Genomic DNA, 23,847 nt, shown 5'->3' on the forward strand with positions numbered 1-23,847 from the left:
TAGCACACTGGGTAGCATAACATAGATTCCTAATAAATAATACCGAATGGATGAATGAATATTCTCAAACCAGTCATTTTCAACTGTGTTCTTTGGAATTTGTACCCATCAAACAGGGTTCAATCAGTCATGCTTTGACAGGTTCGCCGAGAGTATTCTCAATTATTGGTGTCTTAATCAAGTCACCAAAACAAGTAACTAGACACCACAATGAGATATACCAAGGCTTATCCTGATCTTCAAACTCCTACAGCTCCTTACAGCTTTTCATCTCATGTATTAGGTTGAACCATATGAAACTTCCAACCTACAGAAACAGTAATTTCAAAGAGTTCAACCCAATATAACACATACTTAGAGAAATACATAATGCAAATGAGAGCATTAAAATCAGAAGAGAAGATACTTTCAATTTAAACTGTTAACAAGTAGATTTCCCACTCTAGGTATCACCCTCCAAGTTGGGTCTTGTTTTGCTTAAGCCTCACTGGGGAAGGGTGACAAGAAGTAAAGAGGGGCTATTCCATTTATCCCACTATTTCAGGACAAAAAAAGTACAATGAGGGGGGATGGTGGGAGGGGCTGAAGATTTCAACTTTCTAAAGATAGTTAATTCATAACTCTAAAACAAATTATTTTACAATCCAAAAGTTTACAAATCGTATCAAAAGCATTTCAGTGGCATTTACAGGTTTTAATTATCCTATCAGAAAAAAAAGGGGGCTAGGGGAATAGCCTTTTTGTAATTCTAAAATATTTGATTCATTTAAAATTCATCTGAGCAGTCCAAGCACAAAACCACCACACAGACCTGCAGGTGAAGAAGACTAGACTCTAGGTTCAGAAAATACAACATTAAAGACAGCAACGAAAACCTCCCAGAAAAAATGAATTGTATTGCTTTTATATTATCCTTTGAGACACCTTTTTCAGCCTATATTTAATTCATCAATCATACTAAACATGAAGTATAAAGAAGGTGACACTGGTTATTTACAACTGTAGGATGGGTACATGGCTAAATGTCCTTCTCAATCTTAAGGAGCCAAAAAAAATAATAATAGTAATAATAAAAGCAACCATATCTGCTATCCAGTACTGTGTGTATATATATATATATATATATATATATATATATATATATACATCTGTTTCAGATCCTGATTCATACCATTTTGTAAAATTTGTCATTGCTCTTTCTTATTTGGGCATAAGAGGAAAATGGAATATAGTCACAATCATTCAGAAAACCCTGGAAGTTACCAAGATGGGGCAGCCAAATTCTTCTGTTTTGGTCCAATTCACTAAAAATTTGTAAAACTCAGAATCTTGAATATAAATTAGAGATGGTTGTAATTTGACAACTTTGAATAATCTTATAAAGTAGACACTTTTCCTAAATAACCTTTCCTTATTTAAATCCCTGTGCAAAAGTAATCTGCTAATAGTGCCATGGTGTATATGGGGTGGTAGAGAGGGAAAGCACCATGAAGGAAAAAGCTTGCCTGCCAACCAAGGTAGAACTGAAATGAACCAGTCAGGGAGGGAAACAGGTGGGGAACCACTGGATGGATACTTTGTGGGCAGAAGCAAAGATGGATTGGGCCAGTGTTAACACTGTTCAAGGGGAAGTTAGCGATGAACCCACCCCTTCCATCAGTGGCACTCCACCCTGGCCACACCTTTAAATCACCTGGTATTCTTTTAAAAACTGTACAGTTTGCCTTACCACTGTCACTCCCTATCCTGACATAATTCGTTGCGGTGGAATTGAGCACTGGTATTTTTTCAAAGCTTCCCAAGATTGAGATCCAGTGTAGTTCAACGGGGCTCACGTTTGGAAAACACTCTGACAAGCTGATTACAGTCTATACCATAAATATCTGACAAGCTTTTGTTACCTCTCTTTGAAAGAATCATTCTAACCCCAGATGGGGAGTGTGAAATATCACTCTTCAAGGAAAATGGAAAAAGAAGAATCTTGTATCCAATTCTTCATCAACTCTCCTAATTCGGAGTGACTGAACATCACTCCCAGGTGATGTTGCCACCTCCTCTTGCTCTATAATGGGCTGAATGGTGGTCCCCAAAAAGGTATGTCCATGTCCTCACCCCTGGAACCTGTGAATGGTGGAAGGGTATTTGCAGATGTGATTAAGGATCTTGAGATCTTCCTGGATTATCAGGGTGAGACCTAAATCCAATGACAAGTGGCAGAGAGAAGACAGACACAGACAGGAGGGCAGCAATGGGAAGATGGAGACAGAGACTGAAGTGATTCAGCCACAAGCCCAAGAATGCCAAGGATGGTGGGCAGCCACCTGAAGCTGGGAGAGCGTGTGGACCCGCTGACATCTTGATTTCAGACTTCCGGTCTCCAGAACTGTGTGGAAAATCAATTTATGTTCTTTTAAGACACGAAGATTGTGGTAGTTTGTACGGCAGCCACAGGAAACCGAACCATCCCCCAAACCCTCCTCTCACCTGATTTTCTCCCATCCCAGAAGTTCAAAAGAATGAAATAGTGACTTGAGTGGGGAAGATCAGGTGGGCAGAAAAGTAGTGCAATTAAGACCTTGGCCTCTGACATTAGGCAGTTTTGGGATACGAGTCCCAGCTTTGCCGCTTAATAGCTTGGAAAAAAAATTCCTCTCTCAAAGACTCAGTTGCCTCATCTATAACATGGAGATGATAATAGTACCTGCCTACTCACTTGTGTAGTAGGAAGGTTGTACTTGAACATATTCTGACCTAAATGCAGAACTGAAATAAAAAGTATCTGAAAAAAAAAAAAAAAAAAGTATCTGACAACAGCAGCCATCATGGCCCAAGCAGAAGGAACTGGGGCAGGTCAGAGCCCCAGCTGGACCAGAAGCTAAACATTCAGTTGTAGGTGAAGAGGTGGGAGTGGTCTTGAGGAGGAACCAGTCAGCTGGGCCTTTTATCCAACTGGTGGGGAGAAACTGTCACATGTGGACCACCTCACTCCCGAGCTCCAGCTGACACAGCTGACTTGTGAGCCCTGGCTGAGCACCAGCTCTTCCTAAATGTACAAAAGCTGTCACCATGCTGTCTCACTGTGCTCTTGTCTCTCTCTGTCAACACACCCCCTCCCATGCTCTGTGTTGAGAAACTAAACTTCAGCTTGCCTCCTCAAAGTCATTTGGTCAGTTTCACTTGGGATAAGTAAGCAGTTTGGGGGCTTTGCTCTCCCACCCGACACTCCTGCTCATCAGAGAGCAATGGGCATAGCTGTAAGCATGCTTACCGTGGTGTGCCGTTCCTCCCTGCTGGCTCCCTGACCTCCAGAGGAGTCAGCCTCTGCCTCTACAGCCTTCCTTGGGAAGGGTCCAGACCTGCAGTACCTCTGGTGATTCCTCCAGGCAAGGCAAGTACATAATTTGAAGACCCAGTGCAAAATGAAAATGGAAGGACCCTTGTTCAAAACCCATTAAGAATTTCAAGAAGGCAACAGCAGAGCACTAAGCCAAGAGGCAGGCCTCGGGTGACGTGCTCCCCAACCTCTGTTACAGGCCCACCCTACCCCAAGGTGTGACAACGCCCTGGCAGGAGTGCTCCCTGGCAGCGCTCTTACTCCTCTGCTGTCTTCTCCCCACAGGGTCATGCAGAAACTTCTAAACCCTTGTGTGACATGAGCTGCTCACCTGAAGAGCTGCTCAGGGAGTCTTTTCCAGATCTCTCTCTCCTCCCATTCCCACTAGCGTGTCCTACCCCTGCAGCCACGGTAGGCCCACAAGAGACATGTATGAGGCAGTCTCCTGCCACCCTTTGGAAGGGGATGCACACGGCGCTCTGCTTTTCACCTCTTCCTCAGGCCATGTTGGACTCAGATCTTCTCACCACAACCACTGTGACCCCACCCCACATCTGCCACCCTTCTCAGGGTCCAGGCAACTTTCTAGCCCTCCAAATCTCTTTCCCTGTGGTCCTTCCAAGCCATGGGCTGCCCTTTCCAGTGGTGGAAAGCCTTTCTTCTTCCCCTCCCTGCCTGGGAGGAAACACCCTCCTGTCACATCCTCCATCCTTTCTACCCTGTGCCTTTGAAAATGAAGCTCTTTGCTCCAACTTCTAAATGTTGCCTTTGATACATAAAGAAAGCTTTTGAGGGGCAAAAAAAAAAACAAAAAACAAAATTCTGCTCCCTCTTTCAAAGCTAAGTTTCTTTAAAAACTATGATTTCACCATGGGATTTTTATTCTTAATCAATTTTTTATCTCAACGCTGAACAATGGCTTCATTGTGGCAAGTCATATCCACCCTTCCCCCAAAGCAATCACTACCAACAAACAACACAAGTACCTTGCATTAAGAAGTTAAATAATCCATGTAACAGACTTAACAGCTGTATGGCCACAGTAAATCCTAAATAAATGATAGCCACTAATTATCATTATCTCATTATTATGATTGCCTATGTTATTAGGAAGAAACTGTTTCAGTTTCTTTCTCCCCTTTACCTACATCCAGATAAAATGATATGTGTAAATCCTTTGAACTTTGAAAAAATAGCCGAAAAGGCAAGGTATTTTTGTGAAGTAAGTTATTTTGCACAGTGGGTTCAGAAAATAAATTGTCACGCCTGCCTCTCTGATATTACCACGCAAAAGAAAAGAATTATTTTATTCCTCAGAACGTCACATGTGTATTAGATTATAATGATTAGGTTGTGGATATTCAGCCATTTTCGGATCTATTCAAATGGCAATTTCATACGGCTCAGTCTCAGAGTAGGATGGTCTAGCTGCTTTTAATCATTTTCATTAGGCCTCTTTCTTTTTTTTTTTTTTTCATTAGGCCTCTTTCATTCATAGACTGAGACCCAGAGAAGAAATTGCTGCGGTAACCCAAAGGATCAAACAGGATTGCACGACAGCAGTTCGGAGAAGAACGTAGTCCAGACTTATCAGTTTGCCAGTGAGGACTTAAGACCCAGAGAGGTGAGGTGAGCTTCCCCAAATATCACAGCCAATTAGTGGCAAAACTAAGCTCTGGTTGTCTTCACTGTGCTTCTTTTTTTTTTTTTTTTTCTCGGTACGCGGGCCTCGCACTGCCGTGGCCTCTCCTGTTGCAGAGCACAGGCTCCGGACACGCAGGCCCAGCGGCCATGGCTCACGGGCCCAGCCGCTCCGCGGCATGTGGGATCTTCCCAGACCGGGGCATGAACCCGTGTCCCCTGCATCAGCAGGCGGACTCTCAACCACTGCACCGCCAAGGAAGCCCTTCACTGTGCTTCTTTCCACCACACCAGGCTGCCCTCCTCCCTTCTCTACATTTGTCAAAATATGTTAAGAACATCCCAACTTCACTGAGAAGTCAGGGCTCTGAGGATGATAATTAAGGCAAACATCAAAAGTTAGATAAAATCTGGGCTAGAAGCACATTTTTCAAAGACTCTTGATCAATAATAATTAAACTTCTAAAGGAGAAATGTCAAAATGAAGGTGTTTGCTTCTTAGACGTTATAATTTGTAGATTCTCCCGATTAAACTATTTTTCAAGCTCCTTCATAGGATCCCACTCTAAGTTTGAGACATGGATTTCAGTGTTTCTTGAGCTAACAGCTTCTGCTCCATGCTTTATTGTTACTGTTTCAACATTATCTTCAAACCTCAACTTATTTGCAAGTATAATTCATAACTGTCTCTCAATTACTCAGATAACATGTCAACCAAGACAAAAAGAAAAATATCTTAAATAGCTCTAACCTTAGTTCTTTGTACCCATTATAGTTTGAAAAGGAGAAAACCACCAACTTTAATCTCCCAATTTAAGTAATGAATACAATGCGTTCATGTGTGAGGTCATTCCTAAAGCCACTATTGTGACTGGAATTTTGTTAATACTACACAGCTATGGTTAAAGTTCTATCAGGACTTTTATCATAGGAACAATGCTGGTATCTTTACAAAATTAATTCATTTAATCTAGGTCAACCCTGTAAGGGACGTATCAATAACCCCAATGTACAGATAAGGAAACACATTTAGAACGGTTCCATAATTTGCCTGGTCACACAAGTGACAGTCAGCTGCTGAAAGGAGAAAAGTAGAATCACTATGAACCCTACCTTCGTATCACCCCGTGACCAAACAGAAGTCTATGCATCATGCCCACCTATGTCCCAGCTGAGACAGTAGTGGCTAAACCATTAGTAAGTCCCAGATTTCACATAACAAATTCCATTCTATTTTCAGAAGATGAGCCATATGTCCCAAGTGGAGTTCAAAAAATAAGGCCACTGCAACAGTAGCAACGCCAAATCAACTGCAATTTACACCCCTCCCATTATTCTCTCCTATGGTGATTTAAAAATACATCACACAGTCTTTGATCTGTTCCCTTAAAAAGTGGAACCTAATCCCCCTTCCCTAGAACACAGGCTGTACTGAGTAAATGACTAGAATGTGGTGAAAAGTGACACTGTATGTAGACTAGGTCATTAAAAAAAAAACAAAAAACTGTGGCTTCCTCCTGCTCTGCTCTCTTAGATCATTCATTCTGGGGGAAGCCAGCTGCCATGTGATAAATACATTCAGGCAGCTCTGTACAGGGTTCACACAGGAACTAAAGCCTTCTGCCATCCTGGAAGTGAGTCAATCAGCCCCAATCAAGCCTTCAGATGACTGCAGCTGACATTGCAGCCTCATGAAAAACCCTGATCTGTAACCACCCAACTAAGCTAGTCCCATATTCATGAACTTTGGAAACTGTGAGATAATAAATATTTGGTGTGGGGTAATTTGTTAAAGCAACAGATAATATACACATTTATTCCAAAATTGTGCCTTTCCTTATATCCAAGCAAAAAAGTTAAAAGATGGCTACATAAGGTGCCATATCAATAAGCCAAATATTCTCCTTGGTCCAGGCTGGCTCACCCAGAATATGCCCAGGAGGTGGGATGACTAAGGGGTGTTTTCCTCAAGGCCTTGCACCTGCTCAGAAAAGTAATGTTAAGACTGTCCCTCCACCAGTTCCGTCATGCCCCACACATGGGGAATGGGAGAGGAGGGTAAGATTCAGACTGATTAGAAAAAAAAAAAAAAAACAAAGTTGTTACCTGTAAGATAAGAGCTCCGTCTTTAAATGTCCAGCTTCTGTGTGATGATAATCATCACTCTGTGATAACATCCTGTATCACAAAGTTTTACCCTTTAGCAACTGAAAATAGAATATGTCCTTTAAGAGCGTGAAGCCAATTATCTCTTTTAGTATGTTATTTTCCCCCATCAAATTGAAAGAAGTTAGTAACTGATGTAGTAGATTCAGTGAACTTAAAGAGTAAAAACCTCCTGTTGGAAAAGTGACTGTTGCCATATAAGGTGGGCAGTGGCCCTGAGCACTGAAAATCTCAAAAACAGCTAACTGAAGTGAAATGTCAACACTGTTCCAGCATAATGAGACCAGAACACATCAAGGCTCTTGTCAATATAAATCCAGTTTTTTCCTTCAAGCATTAGTCAGAGGGAAACTCAACACAGACATCTAAAAAGCTAAGAAGATGGGAAGTGGCAGTCAGCCTTTTCCCATCTGCTCTTTGGACCCTGAAGAGAGCATTACTTTCCTAAAGCTAATGTATTCTTCAGTAATGCCCATTCATCGTGTCCACCACAGCAGCTGCTAAACAGCTCATGTGTGATTTCTTAATGGGCTCCATCCTGAAACAGTGACATTCTTTCCCTGACCCAAACCACAGCAAGATGCCAAGCTCAGGAGACTGTGAAGCATGACGCTTACCCAGCCCTTCATGGATCCCAGTCTTGTCTTTAGAGTGCTTTCTCTTCCCTTGTTGTTCCAGGCATGGAAGGCCTCCTGTGGTTTCGAAATACAGCTTCTTGTTGATGAAGAGGAAGAGGACAACCAGAAGAACAAGAAAGACCCCAACTGCAGACAAGAAGCTGATGGCTTCAGGAGGGACTGGCAAGAGAACACAAAGGAAAAGATATCATCAAGTGAACCAACTTTTCGTTCTAACGACTGATCAAAGTTATTTGGAATCTTTCCATTTATTAACTAGAGTGGCAGATACTCTACAAGTCCTGACCTGCTGGCATCCGCAGAACTGTGTACAGGGGAAAGGAAAAGGACTATTGCCAGGTACATCCTGCCAGGCTGGTTCCTAGATGACAGACCGCCATACCTTTGCACACGTGGCTTCTTTGACCTGGAATATAACTTCTCTGGCCCCTATCCTCAGCCTAATATTCAACTTCAAGCATGCAAGCTAACAGAGAGATATCAGTCAAATGCGTTGAGCTGGAAATGGTTAACCACTGTTATAAAAGCAAGTGTTTTAAAAATACAAAATGCCTAAAGCTTAGAAAATAATCACCTGAGACAAAGTTTCAGACATACATCTATCGATATGAGCAACTGGAGGAAAGTCATTTCCCGGATACAGTTTTGCAAACTCATCTAAGCAATACATGACGATGATGATTATCAGCGGTGACAGGAAAATTCCTAATTTGTGCCATCCGTATAATAAATTAAATTTTGACTGCTAAGTTTTTGGAATTTTGGAAGATGAATTTTCATCTTCCTCTGTTCCCCCCTCATCAAAAAATTCCTGAGTTTTAAAGGACCCTGGTTAAGTGTTACCCAGTATGCTTTACAGAGTCCCAGCCATTGCGTTCAGCTATGAGGTACGTATAACACATAGGCCAGAGCTCGTTCCGGGCTGAGGGAAGATTCCTCCAAGGAAATGACATTTGAGTTAAGACAATATTCCATAAACAAATCAAAAAATCAAGTTGTGTAAAGGAATCAATCACAAAGCAAGTGTCAATAAGAGCTATTCAAGGCAGTTGGGTATATGCAAAAGCTTATGAAAATGAGTCTCCTAAGAGCACCTTTAACCCTTGGGCAGGTTTAATATGTGAATTAATAATACGAAGGGGTAATATTCACCTCATCCTACCATCCAGATAAACAGAGAAAGGATGAATCAAACCAGTCCCAACCCTATGAAAGGATAAAGAAAATAAATGGCATTGCCTCACTGAATTAATCTGGTGGCAGGCCAGGGAAAGAACAAACAAACAAAAAAATAGCAGGCAAGATAACAGCTTTGTAATCTGCAAAATGATAATAAGCGCCTGCTTATCAAAGTCAACATATATTGTGAAAAAAAAGTATGCACAGATTGATTATTCCCTCGGCCACCAGAGGCAGCACAGGTAGCACTGTTTACTGGTATGGACTCAACAGTCACACAGCCCGGGAGGAAATCACATTCTACCACTTATTATCTTTGTGGCCTTGGGCAAATTATTTAACCTCTCTGTGTTTCAGTTTCCTAAGCAATAAAAGGATATAATAAATATAACTACAGTAAAGACTAAATGAGTTAACACAGGGAAAATAAGCTGTGTGGTACCTAGCACATATAGCGTTCTCAAACAGGAATAACCATCTTCCTCAATATCACCATTATCATCTTTACAGAGCTTTTAAAATACCCCAGAGTAGTCAAACATGAGATGGATGTGCTGCTTTGTACACAGGCTGTGCTCCAGCACCCACTGCCTCCCTTTCATCAAAACAATTATCTCAGAGGGATGGGGAAGGGGTAAAGTAGGAGTTTGAGATTAGCAGATACAAACTACTACATATAAAATAGATAAACAACAAAGTCCTACTGTATAGCACAGAGAACTATATTCAATAGGCTGTAATAAACCATAATGGAAGAGAATATGAAAAAGAATATGTGTATATATATATATTTAACTGGATCGCTTTGCTGTACACCAGAAACTAACACAACATTGTAAATCAACTATACTTCAATTAAAAAAAAATGCACTAAGTATCTCCCATCCTTTAAAAGACCCTCCTCACCACCATATGTTCTCTTCATCCATAGCCTTCTCTCTCCCCCTTCACAACCAACCATCTTCAGAGTACCCTATACTTACCTCCACTTTCTTATCTCCAAAGCCTCTAGCTTTGAGATTCCTTTACAGATTCTCACTGATCTCCAGGTGCCCAGCCTTACCCCCTCAAATCCTCTCTCCACAAAGTAGCCAGAGCAATCCTTCTGAAATTAAGTCTGATTTGTTCAACTGCCCCCCTAAAGCCCTCTGCAGTGGGTTGAATTATGGCCCCCAAAAGAGATATCCACTCTGAGTCTCAGAATGTGACCTTATTTAAAAGTCTTTGCAATATAATTAGGGTAGGATCTTCAGATGAAATTTTCCAGGATTAGCGTGGGCCCTAAATCCAATGAAAAGTATCCCTAAAAGACACTGAAAGGGAGAAGACACGGAGAGAAGAAAACCATGTGAAGACGGGAGCACAGACTGGAGTTGTGAAGCCACCAACTGAGGAATGTCAAGGGTTGCCAGCAGCCACCAGGAGCCAGGAGAAGGCCCTGGAAGAGATTCTCCCTCAGAGAATCCAGAGGAACCAACCCTGCCAACACCTTGATTTTGGACTTCTGGTCTCCAAAACTGTGAGAGAATATATTTGTTGTCTTAAGCTGTCAAGTGTGTGGTAATTTGTCATGGTAACCCTAGGAAACTAATTTACCCTCCAATGGCTTCCCATCACCCATACGGCAAAACTTGAATTCCTTAACTTGGTTTACAAGGCCTTTTATGACCTAGCTGCCGATTCCAGTCTTTATCACTCATCACTCCCCAGCATCAAACTCTTTGTCGCCAGTATATTCATCTATTTCTGGTTCCCCAAACACAGTTTACCTCCAGACCTTTGGAGAAGCTATTTCAAACCCATGGTACATCTGTCACCCTCTGCTGTCTAACTCTGATACTATACTTGCTCTGAAAGCCTTTCTTGTTCCTCTTGACCAGAGTGGATGCTTCTACTATGTGTTCCCATCCACTGAGACCTCAAAAGCTTTTTCAAGAGTTTTCAAATGTTAAATTTTCAACTGCATATGAACATGGACTTTGCCTCAGTTACCCACTGTGCTCTCAGCAGCTAGCATAGGATAGGCGCTCAATACATATTTGATGCTTGAATAAATGTTGGACTCTTCTATGCTACAACATGTTGATAAATGAAAACTTCTGGAAAGAAAATATATACCTCAAGCGGGTCAGGAACACTAACAATACAGGATATGATTTACGTTAAGATCTGGGCTTAGGTAAAACAGGGTTCATCTATTGTCCATAAGCAGAAACATTTGTACCTAATAATGCCATTCATTAAGGAAACTAAATCTTGATTTTTGAATAAGCTATATTTTTCCATTATAAAGCAACATGAGGCTTATTACATAAAATCTGCAAAGTACAGAAAAAGATGAAGACAACCACTCAAGACTTTGGGTACTTTCTTCCAGTCATTTTGACTGTTGGGCAAATACTAAATTGTCTGTATTGATTTTACCTTTATTGACTTATAAAATTTTTTTATTTTAAAAAAACTTCTATTATTTTTAGAGACTTAAAGAAAAAATAAATAATTCATGCATGTAGTAAAATATTTTGAAAATACTGGAAAATGTTTTTTGAAAACAAGATCATGTTGAATCTCACCACCTATCACTGTTTTCTCTTACAATTTTTTTCTTAACTATTTTTACCATAATTGAGATACTATCTTACATGCTGATAGTAATGCATTTAATATAAAAACGTTCACAGATTCCAGATTGAAGACAATATAAAGAAATTCAATATTATCTCCAAAGAGACAAGAAAGAATGGGGGGAAGCCCTTGTGTTGTTCAAAATAACTCTACTTTTTGTAGATGAAAATATTTTTGTTAGTAATAATTCTTGTAGCAGTGACTAAACTATGGGTGGGTATATAATTCCTAGGTAGGTACCAATATTTTTTTTTCCTCAAAATTGCCTAGACATCACTCCATTACCTTTTAATCTTTAATGTTTCATGAATGAGTGTGATGCTGCAGTTCACTTTTTGTTATTGTATGGGCAACAGAATTTTTTGGTCTAGAATTTCTCCTTTTAACACAAAAAAATTGACAGAACGTGCCATTTTGGGGGATCTTTTGTTGATTTTTTCCTGGAACCTAGTCTTTTCACCAACATATCCATGGAGTTTTTAAAGCTTGGAACAGTTTTCTTCGATTATGTCTTCAGTAATTTCTTCTGTGCCAACTGTTCTTGTTTCTTTCTTGAACTGGGGTACTATTTCTTCAGTTACCAATTTTTAGGTTTTCTTCTTCTGCATCCTAGCAGATCTTCTTAAATATGGCCTACACTTTTCACTCAACTAAATAAGTGAAAGTGTGTTGTTAACTACTACACCCATTGTCACAACTGTAAGTTGAATATCTGAGTCAGTGGCAGACAGTGGGGGAAGATAATGTCTCTTGAGTTGGATGGTGGAGAACGCTAGGAATAAGTACAAATGTAGCTAAAGCCGAGAGAAGACTTAGTTCAGCAAGTGTGGTTATTTCATCAGAGCTCGTGTTCCTCTCAGAATGTATCAATTCTAATCTCATCTTTTTCTAGTATTTATGGGTACTTAGCTGGAAGTCTGAAGAGGTGCGTGAGAGGCTGCTAGCCAAATGCTACGTTAAACTATAGGTTAGCGGATGTACTTTCTACATGAGTAGAGTATCAAAGAAATGACTTAGAAGTTGGCAGTGACCCCAGATTTGTAAGAATTGCTTAACCAGGGTTGCACACAAACTGTCCTCTTTAAAAATGGTTTAAAATTACAAACATGACCTAGCAATCCCACGTCTAAGTATATACCCAAGAGAACTGAAAATATACATTCACACAAAAACCTGTGCATGAATGTTCAGAACGTTATTCATAATAGCCAAAAAGTAGAAATAGCCCAGATGTCCATCAACTGATAAATGGATAAACAGAATGCGGTATATCCATACGATGGAATATTACTCCACAGAGAGAAAAATGAAGTACTGATACATGCTATAATACGGATGAAACTTAAAAGCATCATGCTAAGTGAAAAAAGTCAGACACAAAAGGCCACATATTGAGTGATCCCACTTATATGAAATGTCCAATAGGCAAATCCACAGAGACAGAAGGTATATTCATTGTTCCCAGAAGCTGGGGTGTGGGCTGGGGGCTGAGGAGTGACTGCAAATGGGTATGGATGGTTTGGTTTTTTCTGAGGTAATAAAATTATTCTGGAATGAGATGGTGATGATGCTTGTGCAATTCTCCGAATATACTAAAAATCAGTGACTTACACACTTTAAGAGGTGTGAATTTTATGGAATATAAATTTCATCTCAAAAAGATGCTTAAATTCTAAACAGCTTTCAGTAAAGACTGGAAAGAAATATGAGAAAAATTATAATAGTTTTCTTAGATTTGGTTTGGAAGTGATTTTCTTCATGTTTAAATATTCTGTAATTTTATTACTCAATATTTAGAATTAAAAATAAAGTTTAAATATTGTAGATTATGAGACTTGTCATCGGCACAGCTCTAGCATCTATGTGTAACACTGAACACAGCAAGCCAACAGTACTATCAGTCAAAGCCAAAGAGGGTTTGATGCTGCTACATTTGAGTCTAAATAAAATTAGAGACTTTGGCAGGGAAGCTTAAAGTCATCTTGCATCCCATATATACAGATGCTATGGTGAAGAACAAGCATTACTTGTATCATCTGCCATAGATGACAAGGGCACATATGTCAAGAAACTTCACGGCCATCTGCAGAGTAACTCATCTAATTATTCCAGTAATTACTAAATTGGAAATCAGATGGCTGTGAAGTTCGGTCACATAGTTCATATTGAAGTTTTCAAACTTCTTCAAAGTTAAACATACCTCTCACGTTCCACTGGAGAGCCCCATCTGTTGGTTCGCAAGCAACGGCTCAAGAGCATGCAATGACATAAACAGAGAGGCCTCTGCATGTCACACAGTCATTAGATGTTTGTAATTTCATTCCACGGTTGTTGAAGAGGTTAAAAAAAAAGCTAGCCAATTGTAGCCATCTGACTTATGAGTACTAGAAATAAGATAAGAGGGAGCCGAAACGATACTTACCAAAATGATGAGGGGAAATCAGAATTAACTGAGCAATGACAATAGAAATCATTAAAGAGTAAAGTTACAATTTCTCAGGAACTTTCTTGACACCACTCTGAGGATTGTGAGGAGTCTCATTAAAAACATGAGGAAAGCCTGAAGTAAATCTAGAACTCTACTCACCTATATACCTCTACCATCCTTGAGTAGCCATCAACCTGAGAGTCCTGTTTTCCATGACATAGTTTCAATTTCATCCGTCCCTTTAAAAAGCGGCATGACTTTGTAATTGTTTCTATGAGGTTCTCAAGCGTGGTCATGCAGCACAAGTCCCTGACTTGAGCCTAAGTTTGTTCACCTTAAAATTCCAGGGTTGATCTAAGGCTCAAGCACAGTGGCTACAGACAGCAGTACTATATTACAAACCTCAAAGCTGCTAACAGACACGATCTTAATTGTTCCCCCCACACAAAAACAAGTTATGTGACATGAATCATGGAATAAAAAATCAATTATGTGGACTTCCCTGGTGGCGCAGTGGTTAACAATCCACCTGCCAGTGCAGGGGACATGGGTTTGATCCCTGGTCCGGGAAGATCCCACATGCCACGGAGCAACTAAGGCCATGCGCCACAACTACTGAGCCTGCGATCTAGAACCCACAAGTCACAACTACTGAGCCCACCTGCCACAACTACTAAAGCCTGCGCACTTAGAGTCCATGCTCCGCAAGAGAAACCACCGCAATGAGAAGCCCGCGCACCACAATGAAGAGTAAGTAGCCCCTGCTCGCCGCAACTAGAGAAAAGCCTGCATGCAGCAACGAAGACCCGACGCAGCCAAAAATAAATAAACAAATTTATGTTTTAAAAAAATCAATTATGTGACAAGATGAAGGTGTTAGCTAATGCTACGATGGTAATCACATTACAATATATAAATTATCAAATCAACACATTGTACACCTTAAATTAACACAACATAATATGTCAATTGTATCTCAGTAAAAATACATTTTAAAAAAGAATTTAGGATTGCCTGGGCATGTCTACATCCTCCTCCAGGGATCCATCAACCTGAGGACCCAAGGAGCCTCCCAGGATGGTCAGAGCCGAGTTGACCTGAGTGCAGCATGAGCATCCACCACTCAGGTTGACCCAAGGCCAGACTCCTTTGGTCCCAGGGCAAGCAGGTGATGTAAAAGCTATAGCATTAGATATCAGCAGCTTCTGCAAAACAAGGAGATGTTTTCAAAGGCAAAGGTGGCACAATAAGAGTTGAGGCCCTTGACCTACAGTTTATGTTCCGACTTTCTTTGCAAAAAGAACAGAAGGTAAGAAATGAGAAACTTTTAAGAGTTGAACACCAATGTGCCAACTCCATATAGAGCATAGAGCTACTTCAGCGCACAAATTCAAAACAACTGTACAAAGAATTGGACTCATTTATACCATTAGCTGTGTTTTTACAACCAACTACAAAATTACATGTCATTTAAAAGATTAGTACAGAACAAATTAAACTGAGTACTTTAATTTCCCTTTTTTCCTACAGTGATGCTTCTGGAACCAAAAAATAAATAAAAGAACAAAGCCTTAAACACTTAGCAGCATATTATTTTGCCAGTGTACTAAATTTAGGGCTAGTTAGGCATTATAACCTCAACAGCCAACATGGATAGTCAACCATTTCTCTAAATATTTCTAGGACTTCAAAATATAAAATATTATATATATATACACATATATATACATATATATGTATATATACACACATATATATATACATATATGTATATATATATATATATATATATATATATATATATATATGAAAATGGGTAGTGCTACTTAAATTTTCTTCCTGGTAATAGCTAACAAGGGTATGTTAACTACATATTCAAATAAATTCTTTGGAAGGAAAAAGTAGACCTTTCAAAAAATAGGAAAAAAAATCGGCTTAATGAAACCTAAATGAGATTTTAACATGTTCCAAAATAAAACATAGCAACATATGGAGTCACTAGCAACCAATCATTCTGCAAACACTTGAGAACACAGCATTTCGGGGTATACATGGGATGCTATCTTTAATACAGTAATATATGTGTGTTGAAATATGTCCACCTTCTCCTGAGAATTAAGTAACCTAACTTGTCTGCTTTACATGTTTAAAGTGTATATCACCCCTTAGCACGAACATGAACACACACATGCATGCTCGCACACATTTCTAGAAGCCAAGAATTGTCAGCAAGCTTGCTCTCCTTTTCCTTAATACTCAGGTGGTGAGCTCAGAAGCAGCATTTAATGATGAAAATGCCTGAAATGCACCAGTAGGTCAATGGAGGGAATCTCTGAGTCTTTGTTCACTTGTCTGAGTTTCCTGAACACTTCAGCTCTTCTCCACCATCCCCAACCTCTCCATTTTCCTACATCTTCCCAGATGGGGAAGAGGATAGAAAAAGAAGCAAAAGGAATGATGTGGCGTTGATGGTTTATAACGCAACAGTCAACATTTCTGGATTGTTGGATTTTTAATGGCATGTTTATGTTGCTGAATTTAAATGAGCCATATATGGGCCTTGTACAATTTCTATGTCATTCGCCAAAAAATTAATCAGTTAGCATGAACATCGTTCATTATAACTTGAACATCACTGAACTTACCTATATGATCAAATTATGAACATGTGCCCAACAAAAGCATGCCATGCAGAAACATCAGGGAGCATACACTTATAAGATTTCGGTGGAATGGTTGTTGAATCAATGTGGCAATTTACCTTTCAAGTAAAAAGAATATTTTTATAAATGAGAGAAACTGAGAGACAAGTCTACTTCAGACAGACTAAATGTCTCAGTAGAAAGATATCCAAATCTCTCCAACTCTCCAAAACAAATGCATTTGGAGAGCATCTGGAGTGAAATATAATTTTGATTTGTTTATAACTTATTTATTTTTCAACTCGCAGAACTGCCCACACAGTGAGACTGAAATTTTCACAGAACTGTTTTTCACTAATCCAAAATCCTCAAAAAAAAGTTTTTCTTGCAGTCTAAAACAATTAAATATTTTTAAAAGATTATTATAAAGACTCTTCAAATTTACATTTTGACCCTAAAAAGTAGTATGTAGATCTTTGTGCTCAAGGACTAAGCAGCATATGGGACATCTAGAAACAGGAAGATTTAAGGGCCATTTAAAGCCCCAATTTCTCAGACAATATAAGTATTTTCTTGTGTTCAGAAAGTTATGCATCCACGGAGATACAAGTTCACCCTGTTACCAAGAATTTGTTGGGAACACTCAAAATCTACTGACATTTCAGCTAAGAGCATAATGTGCAGATAGCCCTAACAGTAAAATCTATTATCTATCTTTGTGCCCCTTTCTAAAGTTCAGACCACAGGACAACCATTTAGGTAACAACAACTGAACAAAATTATCATTGTATTCAAATAAAATAGGCATCTTTTACTTATTCTAGTTCCTTAGTAGAAGTTAAGAAGCCGCCCTGGAATTAATTTCTGAATAAAATCCCCTTCCAAAACAGATGGGATTCTAATCAATTCTCAGATTTCTCTATTAGAAGTATTTACTGGTTCTTTTTAATTTAAAAAAAAAAAAAACACCCCCCTAAATTGTCTGTTTTACTGTCTGTGCTAATTTCATTTCATTATACCTTTGGAGTAAGCTGTTATTTTCCCACTGGTTCCCATGGCATTCTTCATTATCAGCTGCTAATTGTCTAGCATTCACATAGGACTGTGAACCAAGTAGGCTGCTGCGTTGGCTGAAGTTCTAGGGGAAACTGAACAGCAGTAGAATTATGCATTGTTATTATTGTGACACATTAGAAAGTTTCCACCCACTTACATGCCCACATCACTCTGCTGTACAGCATCCGTAACCAGAGGGGCTGTGCACAGGGGCTAGGGGGCCATCTGCACTAGGTATCCACTTGTTGATTAGCATCACACATTAAGGGAAGATTACACAGGGCCAAACTGTTGCAGCCATGACAGCCAGAGGTCTGGCTCCATATGGCAGGAGTGAATATTGCTCTTAAAACACAGCTATGACAGGTCCGTCTAAAAGGTTTTTTTTTGTTTTTTTTTTAACTCCCAGCCTTTAGCACAAGTACCTGACTTGGCCCAATAACTCCCTCAAACTTCTCCCCATTTATCTGTCCAGAATCAAGGCCAATTTAGAGATTTAAACATTTTTGAAAGCTGCAAAGAGATTGGAGACTTTTAAGTTGGTTTTGAGATGTACTGCTCCTTGAAATCGTTCCTAATGGAGACTTGGATATCTGGAGCTAATTACATTTGACCTTATAAATTCAAAATGTGCCAAACAAAAGCTATTTAGAAGAGCCAAAACAACATGCAACATTTTACGCATTTAGGTCAAGAAGGAGTTGTGAAAGTCTCTTAATTAGCAAAGCAAACAAGAACTATTAGAGTGGGACTTTGAGGCACAGAACGTGGTGTTTTTATTCACATGCTTTGTGGGCAGCCTGTTGCAAAGTCTGGTGAAACAAAGCTCTGATTTCACAGCATGCTATGTGACCACTTTTACCAGAAATCTGTGCTCTTGAGACACCTGTGCCTCCTTCAGGTGGATCATTTCAGGGTTCAGAGCTACTCTCACCAGATGAGCGTCACAGGGAACTAAATTTCCTTCCTGGGTTCAACAGGATCGTCTGAATGCTGTAAAACACGGCAGAGGTAGGATGATGGCTTCAAGCTGAGTCTCACTTACTGGTGCATCCTGGTGAGGCCACCACAGTCCTAATACTATTTCAGGGCTTTTACGTTTAAGAATATGATATTCAAAGTTTACTTAGAGATGCTCAGACTCTTGAGGACTAGTTCGCTCTAATTACACAAGCCAGAAGCTGAAAGGCAGAGAGGCAGAGGAGATACAAAAACAGCACTTGGCCTTGAGTTAGAAAGTTCAGGTCCAGCACTATTACTTAACTCTACAACCCCGGGTGATGTGAGGTCCTGAGGTTAGGGCTGTGTCTTGACTGCGTGACGTCTATGTGCTTTTACAACAATAATATATGTGATAAATTGGGACACCAACTTTTATATGGTAATGGTTATTCCCGGTCCAGGAACTAGAAACAATCTTGTATCCAGAGAACTACAACCAACATCATACCTGGGGATGGCTCCATTTAAGATGAAATTACAGTTCCCAAGGTTGCCTGGTAAGCAATGAATAAAAGCAAGAAAAATTGGGTCTCCCGTTTCCACCCATCTACAGGATACATGATTCAACAATCTTCTTTCAAACACTCTCTCGCTCAGATCCCAGAATAGCCAGTTAAAATCAGAACACCTGGGACTTCCCTGGTGGTGCAGTGGTTGGGAATCCACCTGTCAATGCAGGGGACACGGGTTCGAGCCCTGGTCTGGGAGGATCCCACATGCCACAGAGCAACTAAGGCCGTGGGCCACAGCTGCTGAGCCTGCGCTCTGGAGCCCACGAGCCACAGCTGTTGAGCCCACGAGCCACAACTACTGAGGCCCACGCACCTGGAGCCCATGCTCCACAACAAGAGAAGCCACCGCAATGAGAAGCCCGCGCACTGCAACAAACAGGGGCCCCCACTCGCTGCAACTAGAGAAAGCCTGCACGCAGCAATGAAGACCCAACACAGCCAAAAATAAATAAATAAATTCATTTTAAAAATAAGTAAATAAAAATAAAATGAAATCAGAACACCTAACCTTCTGGTCACAGCCAGAACCCATATCACACACCATTCTTCTTCAACTTTTCTTTCTATATGCCGAAAACATCGCCAGAATCTTATTTAGGGTCCTCTTCCTATACTCCAACCACTCTCTCAAAGCTCCTCTTCTCTGCTCACCTCTCAGAGTTTTGATATTCTTAAAGATTTTGTGTTTGTGTCCCACTCCCACTTTAAAAAGAATTCCTTCAGATTTTTTTATGTATTCTCATGGCTTCAGCCATCACTGAGGGCTACCAAGTACGTGTGTCTACAAGCCAAAACTCTCATCGGAAACGTGTCTCTACCAGGATGTCCTGCAGGCATTCCCAAGGTTATCAAGCCTAGGACTCAAACTCATTATCCTCTTCCAAAGTCCTCTGAAACCTCCCAAACTCTGCCATTCCATCCCTAGCACAGTGCTTTAGTCAGACCCTTACCATTCTGAGACCAGTTGCTACACAAGCCTCGAAACTGATGTTGTCTTCCATCTCCTTTCCCTATTACTTCTATTTTAGATATTTTTTAAAGGCTAGTTCAAGTTTTCAACTGTTTAATTTCTTTAAAATACGATCTGGGTCTCTGGTGGAGAGGAATTACCTGGGCTAAACTACTTTAATGAACTTAGAGGATAGCAAGGTTCAGATATAGATCATTTCAGGAACATAGTTGAACGTTGACTATCCCTACACACACACTTATGTTGGATACTGTCAATCCCCCACGACTCCAAGCCATCCCACTCCCCCTAATTAGATTAGCCATATAACCACAGACCCAAAGTCATGCATAAAAGCTACTAGGATTCTCCACTGCCTAAAGATGAAAGCTCAAACTAGTACCATAACATTTGAGACCCTTTCCAAACCAGCCCAAACCACCTTTCCACCCCTGATCATCAAGCATACCTCCCAGGTCCTCTGTGCTTAGCTTTACTAGATACTTACTGTTTCCAAAACATGCCATGGACTTTCAAACCTCTGTGTATTTCCTCATAGGAATCCCTCTCGCTGGGGTGACCTTTTCCAACAGGCGAAGTCTTCCTCACCCTCTAAGAACCCATGGAAAGCCAAGCCCTGTACAAAGCTTATCCCCGTCCCACCAAGCAGCATATATGACCATGCCATTTGCACAGTGCTTGTATCTTCACACTTAACGTGGGACGTTGCATTACTGTTAGTTTAATCCAGCTGTAATCCCCACTAGACTGTAAATTTGCTGAAATCAGAGATGGTGTGTTCTTACCCATCTTTAGAGTCCTGATGCCTTGCTCATAACAGATCCATAATGCATGTTAGTTTAATAAAATAAAAATCATAACCTCCAAGATGATATTTTATTTTAAATGAGTTTACTGATGGAGTTATTGCATTGTAACCATCACTGAATTAGAGTATGGAATGAAAGAAGTCTCAGGAAGGCTCCTTACAAAAACAAATCCCACGTATGATTTGCCCTTGTTGTCTTCAACAAGCATGTGGTTCTGCTGCTCCTGCCTTACGGTTTAGGTCCATTAAGGTTTCAGGGCCTTCAGTCAACTATCAAAGTGGGGGCTGGGGGCCTCCCTGGTGGCGCAGTGGTTGAGAGTCCGCCTGCCGATGCAGGGGACCGGGTTCATGTCCCGGTCCGGGAAGATCCCACATGCCGCGGAGCGGCTGGGCCCGTGAGCCGTGGCCGCTGAGCCTGCGCGTCCGGAGCCTGTGCTCTGCAACGGGAGAGGCCACAACGGTGAGAGGCCCGCGTACCGCAAAAAAAAAAAAAAGTGTGGGCTGGGAAAACTATTATCCTAAAACTGTTAATTTAGAAGGAACCCTAGAGGACATTGATTCAACCGTCTTTACAAAAATAAAGACTGAAAGCCAAAGAGGCCAAGAGACCTACCCCAAATACCCATCATTATGGGGGCAGAGCTGAGACCAGAGCCCAGGTTTCCCCATGCATTCTGACAACGCTGCTTTCACCACTCTGCTGCTTCTCCCTGAAATCCTCTCACAGAAGCACAGCATCTTTGGAATAGAGTTCTTCTCTTCACCGAGAACTTCCGGCACCTCACTAAATGAAGCAATCTAGCATATCCTATCCTGACTGAGAGCCATCAGCATCTACTTGAACACTTCTAGAGGCCGGGAGCTCACCACTCTGCCAAGCAACCCACTCCTTCCCGGTCCCTATCTTCTGGGTATACATTCTTCTTCACAGAGGATGTCAGTCTCAACCCTGCCAATAGCTGAAGACAACAATTATAGCTCCCCGATTTCTTCTGTCACCTAAAGAACTGTAGCTTTCAACTATCCCCAACATACGGTTGTGACTCCACAATTTTACTGGTGTCCCTTCTCTGTCCCATAGAATATGACCTAGCCCTAAGCAGCTTTTTTCTTTGAAAGAGAATAGAAATAAAGCCTTTGGAAAAAAATGTCTTTCAATGCCTTTGTAATTTTTCACGCAAAATTGCCATTTCTATCAGCTCTATAGGATGTCCAAACACTAATATGCAGGACCCATCAACAGAAAACATTACCGGAGAACGTTCTGTTTCTAAACCAGTTTACATTTGGTACAGACCCAAGGAGCTGAAACTACACGCATTATGAAGTACCTAAGAAAAATTTTAGGGCAACAACGTGAGCAAATCAAACTAAAACTTTTCAGAATGAATTAAAACATCTCAAAACATTCTCTCCTATTTTTTCTCCTTTCAACTCCCATCCCAAGTTCTGAAAGCATTCATTATCAATTCAAAACCAAAAATATTCTGTACATATCTTTGATAAGATCACAACCATCTAAACTCCTGCAGAAATTGTTTCAGAATCCCACTGTGAGTAGAAAAACAGAAGAAATTTCTCTCCTGGCTTATCTAACATCTCTTCCAGCTAAACTTTCATTATTTAAACCCTGTGGAGTCCCATTTTGATAACATCACTGATATCTCCATTGAAGAGAAAAAAGACTGAATAGAGCCTGTTCTTCCACATGGAAAACCACTGAGATTATTCCTTCAATAATTCAAGTGTTTATTGAGCACCCACTCATGACTGGACTTGATTCCTAACTCTACGAAGTTTAATAAAGATTTTCAAGGAAGGCTTCATAGATGGAAAATTTATTCTACACAAAACAAGACTTAAAGAAGGGGATTTAAGGATCAGTTGTTGTAAAATAAGGAAATTGTTAAAGGAGGTTGATTGACTTAGCAAGAAAGACTCCAACAATATTTTTTGAATTTTTTTAATTTTATTTTTTTATACAGCAGGTCCTTATTAGTCATCAATTTTTATACACATCGGTGTATACATGTCAATCCCAATCTCCCAATTCATCCCACCACCACCAGCACCACCCCCACTTTCCCCCCTTGGTGTTCAAACATTTGTTCTCTACATCTGTGTCTCTATTTCTGCCTTGCAAACCAGTTCATCTGTACCATTTTTCTAGATTCCACATATATGCGTTAATATATGATATTTTTCTCTGTCTGACTTACTTCACTCTGTATGACAGTCTCTAGGTCCATCCACGTCTCTACAAATGACCCAATTTCATTCCTTTTTGTGGCTGAGTAATATTCCATTGTATATGCATACCACATCTTTTTTTTTTTAACATCTTTATTGGAGTATAATTGCTTTACAATGGTGTGTTAGTTTCTGCTTTATAACAAAGTGAATCAGCAATACATATACATATATCCCCATATCTCTTCCCTCCTGCATCTCCTGCCCTCCCACCCTCCCTATCCCACCCCTCTAGGTGGTCACAAAGCACCAAGCTGATCTCCCTGTGCTACATGGCTGCTTCCCACTAGCTATGGGTTTTACTTTTGGTAGTGTATATATGTCCATGCCACTCTCTCACTTTGTCCCAGCTTACCCATCCCCCTCCCCATGTCCTCAAGTCCATTCTCTAGTAGGTCTACGTCTTTATTCCTATTCTGCTCCTAGGTTCTTCATGACCATTTTCTTTTTTTTTAGATTCCATATATATGTGTTAGCATACGGTATCTGTTCTTCTCTTTCTGACTTACTTCACTCTGTATGACAGACTCAAGGTCCATCCACCTCACTACAAATAACTCAATTTTGTTTCTTTTTATGGCTGAATAATATTCCAT

This window comes from Phocoena phocoena, chromosome 2, assembly GCF_963924675.1.
Source record: "Phocoena phocoena chromosome 2, mPhoPho1.1, whole genome shotgun sequence".
NCBI classification, from domain to species: domain Eukaryota; kingdom Metazoa; phylum Chordata; class Mammalia; order Artiodactyla; family Phocoenidae; genus Phocoena; species Phocoena phocoena.